This window comes from Schistocerca cancellata, chromosome 5 (genome assembly GCF_023864275.1).
Source record: "Schistocerca cancellata isolate TAMUIC-IGC-003103 chromosome 5, iqSchCanc2.1, whole genome shotgun sequence".
Classification (NCBI taxonomy): Eukaryota; Metazoa; Arthropoda; class Insecta; order Orthoptera; family Acrididae; genus Schistocerca; species Schistocerca cancellata.
Genome location: NC_064630.1, coordinates 235,908,872 through 235,915,433, shown reverse-complemented (window position 1 = coordinate 235,915,433; position 6,562 = coordinate 235,908,872). Strand labels below are relative to the sequence as shown.

The window sequence follows — 6,562 nt, the reverse complement described above, 5'->3', positions numbered from 1 at the left end:
CCATAATATTAGATATTCTTATTGAGAAAAATTATTAAATATCTACCAAACAGAAAGAAGCCTCAGGATTAAAATGACATGAAGGAAGATTTGTTCTATTACTTTCGGCAGCATTAGCATATTTAGCTCCTATTTGTTTAATACCTGGTGGAGCAGCTGGTTTATCAAATACTGTTAAATGACAAAGAATTAGAAGAAGAAAAAAGGCATAATCGAAGAATGGAAGAAAAGACTCAGGGTTTGCAAAATGAAATTGTGAAAAAAAACCTGTTGTTCTTCCTAATGCATTAAGTAATATCGATATAGAGAAACTTACTAGCAATTAAAAATTAAACACTTTCATGGAGTCTTCAGGATTGACAAAGTAACAGACAAACCAAAAAATATCCAGTTGGAATAGTTAATTTATATCTATCTGATTACGGTGGTACATATTGACATTATCACAAAATAATTAACTCAAAGATTGTTTTCGATTCATTCTGTAGCAACATACAAAACCATTAATGAACTATTTGGAAAAAGTTAATTATACAAATACTACAGTTCCAACAGAATACAAAATTCTGATGAAATCATTTGTGGTCATTTGTGTGTATTTGTATTAAACCTCTTGTCATATAATAAGTTCAGTAACAGTTTCAACCTAATAGACATTTTAAAAAATAAAATAAAAGAGTAAATTATAAAATATATTAAATCTGCAGACTTAGAAAATGTTAAGCCAACCATAATTAATTAATTACAAAGCGAATTGTGTAAAACTTTTAGAGTAACTGAAAGATATATTGATATCAAATGCAGAAGACTAGTAGATCGAAAAGATTTTGTTAGTAGTTATGATGTACTTACAAAATAATTCTTACAAAGTGAATTAAATAATTATGCTACCAAGGATGAATACACAACTACTGTAACACAATTCAATAATAATGTCACTACAGCACATATTATCACATTCTTAAAAGCAAGCTAAATAATTGCTTCACAAAACAGGAAGTTGAAAATACTTTTGCAGATTATTTGTCAGACAGATCATAGTTCATACATAAACCAATTAAGTTCTCTTGAAAATAGAATGTTGGGCGACATAAAGTGCAATACCGTTTTCATACTTTTGGTTGATTACTAAAATATACATTTCACTGTGATGTAAAATTTAAGAGAATTTTTATTTTCGACCCAATGTAAATGGTTACCTGTCACCTATTGATTTTAAAATAAAGTTAACAATATTTTATATATGACCCTCGAAATTGATATCCAACTCAACCACAGAACACATAATTTAAAATGAAAAGCATAGATAAAATATATATCTGTCTAAATGCATCTGTTAAAACTGTACCTGTATCAAGTGAATTGCCCATGTTTGGTGAATTCTTATTACAATAGGATGATGATGATTGATTTGAACAATAATGAATAAATTTTAATCTTTATAAATGGATAGTTGTATCCTATGCTTGAAGTGTGGGAAATCCTCACAGAGTAACAAGTAAAACTGGAAGAGAGAGCATTGAAGGTATTTGCACAAAATACTAGAATAAAAAGGTTCAACTTGATAAAAATATTGAAGGTCATTGCCTACATTATATCATTGTAGAATATATTATTAATGAATCACATAACCCAATGTGAAACAATTTTAATAGAAGAACTGTTGTCACATTTAGTATTGATTTATGGCAAGGCGATCTAGAACAAAAGGACTCTGGGAACGTTGAAGGAATAAATATAGGCTGTAAATATGCTCTACCTCTTATTGACATTCCTTTTCAAAATTTGCTAGGGCTATTCCAGTCAAAGACGAATTGGGTGAAAGTGTAGGTGATCTTTTGAAAAAATTGTTAGACAGAGAACTCCAAGAAATCTACAGACAGGTAGCAGTGAAGAATTCTATGATAAAGAATTTCATGAATTATAAAAAGTACAATATTAATGATTTTTCCACTTTCAGTGAATTGAAGGAGACATTACTGAAAAATTTAATGGAACACTAAAGAAAAATGTGGTGGTGGTTGCTCTTCAAGGAAGTTATAAATGGGTTGACTTAGTTAAAAACATGATTGATGAATAAAATAATACAAAATATTCAACAATAAAAATGGAGCCAACAGTAGTTAATGACTAACATTGTAAACTAATAGTTGTATTTAACGATAAACCCAAATTTGAAACAGGAGAAAATGTTAAAATTAATATTTAGAGGAATTTTGGTTAAACACTATACTGCTACTTGCTCAACACAAATTTTCGAAACTGAAAATGTTCTTCTTTCTAATCCCATCACACGAAAGTTGAAAACATTGGATGGGAAACAATTGAAAGAAAATTATAATGAACAAGAGCTACAGAATGTCAGTTATCCACATGTACATCTTGTTGAAAAAGTTTTGAGAGAAAAAGAGGATAAAGTATAAATTGGTTGGTAGAGATTTGATGATTGACAAAATACATGGTTTAAAAAATTCGTGTTATTTTATAAAAGATTTCTTGCATATTGTAAAAACTGTTGCTCAGCAAATACAGTAATTGCCAAAAAGTAATTTCTTTAAAAATTAGACCTGGTTAATCGATAAATATAGTATGTGGCTGCATGTTTGAAGTTTAACAAATCTTTAAGACTTTCATATTTTCTGTCTGTATTTCATCCTAATAATGAAGATATAATTTGATTCACAAATGAGTAAACTGATAAGAATGTGTATTGTTAATTTAATTAAAATTGAGGATAAATATATTTGTTTATGAATACTCTGAAAACCAGACTACCAGTACTGAAAAATTTGAGTTAACTGCTCTTAAAGTATTTACTTACTCACTTATATCATCTTCTTATTTTCTAGAATTGTATGTAACTTTGATATAAAGTATCCAGTGCTTTTCTAAACACATTGAGATTTTCTGCATATTATTTGTAGATTTCACAAAACTCAGGAGCTAGTTCCTCTCTAGACAGATTAACTAGCACAATTTTACTAGCTAAAAGAATACATTGTTCATTGTAGGCTGTATTGTGCTTTATTACAACCATGTTATTAGCTAATATCAGACATGAGCCATTATCAGGCACCTAAAATAAATTAATATGGAAGATTATAACATGTCTGCATAGATCGAAATGTATAAATAAAGCATTAAAAACTCACATTTACATAACCAGATTTTCAGTGCAGTAACATTACATACATTTCATATGTCATGTATTACATACTGTACTCATCACGTACTTCTTTGTAAGATTCATAAAACCAGAAGTCGTGTTCCACCATAACAAATTTCAAGTGCTGCAGCCTGACAAATAAAACAGCTGTTATAATGTTGTCAGAGAATCCCTCATTCCAAAACATTGTCAACTTATCGATAACTTTGTGCAGTTACATTGCAGTTACTGCTGGCAGACCAGGCTTAGTACAAGAACTGTGTACAACCTAACGAGTGGCCAAAGGTCAGGTGCATAGAACTGCAAGAGAGGGCGCACACAGCAGTTTCTATGGCGCAAGTCACAGGCAGAAGATGGCCATTGGCCAACCTAAGTTATGCATATGCAGGCAGTCGTCTCGGCTCCAACACATGGCGGAGACTTCCAAGGTGAGGGCCGCCAATGTGGACGCCAGATAGCGGGCACTTGTTCATCACCGCGATCTGAGCCTCGCCTGCGAGAAGGCCGCAGCTGGCCACCTGCAGCTCACACCGAGGGGTCGGCAGGGAAGCAGAATGCTGAGTCGACCGTGGCAGTCTGATGATGCCGCACTCTGCTGCCGTACAAGGCTGGCTCGACACAGCATTGTGTTGGACAAGCTGCTGGGGTGCTTCCCCAGTATTGCGGGGACGTGTGACACAGACAAAGGTGAATGGAGCACTGTAGTGGAAACAAATAAATCATCTGAAAAACTCGGACGAGTTTTAATACGGCATCTCCTGGCACCCATCCCCTATATTTGGTAAATACAAATTTCAAAAATGTATTAAGTTTATATTAACCGTGATAGATCAGTAACACCAGATGACAATTTATGACAAGCAGATATGTGACTATAGGTCTGCTTGTATTATCCCAAGATGGATAGGTCAGTGATAATAAGAACCATTATATATATATTGGTCTATGAGTACACTTAAAACTCATTACTACAATACTACACACAGAAACCTGAGGAAACTGTCTTCTCAAACCAATGTATAAGTATCTTACAGTTAGCAAACCCCATAGCACAAACCATGCTATGCAAAGAAGATGTATGGAACCAAGTAGGAATGTCAGTAAAGTACAGATAAAATTATAAGGGTTGGAACTTTAATAGTGGCTATTATTCATTTACAGCTTGTACACAATAGATAGCTGTTTCAAAGTTTTACTGACCTTCAAAGTGGTCACCAGCATTGTGTATAACCCGTTGCCAGCCCTGTGGGAGTCAAAGGATACTCTTAGCAGTGCCAGTTGTGTTGACAGTTCGAGCAGCGTGGTCTATTGCCTGAGAAATTTGTAGCAGTTGTGAAGCAAACGCTGTGAAGTGTTTCCTTCATTTTAGAAATAGAGTTGAACTAATGAGGGCTTAAGTCAGGGGAGTGCAGTACTTGATATAGTACTTAGCAGTCCATCAGTCAAACAAATCAGTAACAGCTTGCACCACATGGGCTTGAGCATTGTCCTATAAACTGATGGTCAGATCCTGCAGAAAGTGTCATCACCTCTGTCTCTAAGCTGGTCATAGGTTGTGTTCCGAAAATGAACAGCGTAGAGATGACACTTTCTGCAGGACCTGACCAGCATTTAGCAGAACAGTGCTCAAGCACATACAGTGCAAGCTGTTACCCATTTGTTTAACTGATGGGGCTGCTAAATACTATACCACCTACTTCACTCTTGCCCTCGTCAGTTCAATTCGATTTCTAAAATGAAGGAAACAGTTCACAGCATTCGCTTCAGTACTCCTACAAATTCGTCGTGCTGGTCACTGCTCGAACTGTCAACGCAACTGGCACTGCTAAGCGTATCCTACGACTTCAACATCGCTGTCAATGGTTTATACAAAATGCTGACTACTTTGAAGGTCAGTAAAACTTTGAAACTGGTATCTATTTTGTACATGCTGTAAATAGTTACCACTATTACTTTTCCGACCCTCGTAATTCCAAGATATGAATCGAGTAAATGTATTGGCTACTATAAACATCATCACAGATAATCATTTGCATGAAAGTTATACACAGACAGACCTTAAGGGTTAGCCGGCCGAAGTGGTAATGCGGTACTAGATGCTGCAGTCTAGAACATTGAGACCGATACGGTTGCAAGTTCGAATCTTGCCTCAGGCATGAATGTGTGTGATGTCCTTAAGTTAGTTAGATTTAACTAGTTCTAAGTTCTAGGGGACTAATGACCTCAGAAGTTGAGTCCCATTGTGCTCAGAGCCATTTGAACCATTTTGAACCTTAAGGTTTAGCTCTGTGAGACCTCATACTCTTCGTTCTGAGCTTTTCTGTTACATGGATATCCTTTATTCTAGAAAGTTATACCTTTTTGGACTTTGAATTTACAATGAACATACCCTTGAGGCTATCATACTTCGGTAGTATTATGGTTTATTTTATATTATGACAATAGATCACATTTCAAGTCATGGAATACATGTTGGACTCAGAATTAAATTCCACATTTCTTATCACAAGTGCAATATGTGTTCCACATTGCTTTTCATTTTATATCATGTCATAGACACTACAAAGGGTTTTTTAGTTTTGCGACACTTTTATGTTGTATAAAATTGAAATGATAATTAAATGGACACCCTAGCGGCAAACAGGCGTTGATCTACTTCATTCGGGACATGTTGAAAATGTGTGCCTCAACCGGGACTCGAACCCAGGATCTCCTGCTTACATGGCAGACGCTCTATCCATCTGAGCCACCGCGGGCACAGAGGATAGTGCGTCTGCAGGGAATTGTCCCTTGCACGCTCCCCATGAGATCCACATTCCCAGCATGTCCACACCACTACATTCATAGTGCGCCTAATAGATGTTTGCCAATCATACTCATTACTCGTGGAAGATTAATCTACCAAGTCCCATACGAGTTCGGGCATAGCGTGTGCGTTCGCACAAGAAGGTCAATGGCCAGGAAGCCACATTTTAACTATATATGACGGTAGTATGTTCCCGAAAGAACAGTTACTGTGGATGACCATGCAGCTTTGCTAGGAATGAAATGATAATTAAATGGACACCCTAGCTGCAAACAGGCGTTGATCTACTTCATTCAGGACATGTTGAAAATGTGTGCCCCGACCGGGACTCGAACCCAGGATCTCCTGCTTTATAAAAGTCACTGAATGTAATGTGATTTGACACCTTGTGTCTTTTAATAAATTGTCTACATTAGCCAGTATTCTTTTTTTATGCATGTCATTGAATATATTTTATTGTATTTCATAACTTTCCTGCCTAATTACATAAGATTCTTCTGAAAATAACGTATTGTCACCATGTACTTTGCTGCATATATGATGCATATACATGTTTTTAGGCTTTTAATGTAACATCTGTATGTGCCCAG

The 6,562-nt window shown here is 35.4% G+C and overlaps 1 non-coding gene across 1 annotated transcript; it reads right to left on the bottom strand.

The window, feature by feature from the left end:
- Positions 1 to 5,848: 5,848 nt before the first annotated feature.
- Positions 5,849 to 5,923, bottom strand: Trnat-ugu (transfer RNA threonine (anticodon UGU)). Its single transcript has one exon. It is a non-coding gene; the product is annotated as a tRNA-Thr (tRNA).
- Positions 5,924 to 6,562: the final 639 nt, after the last annotated feature.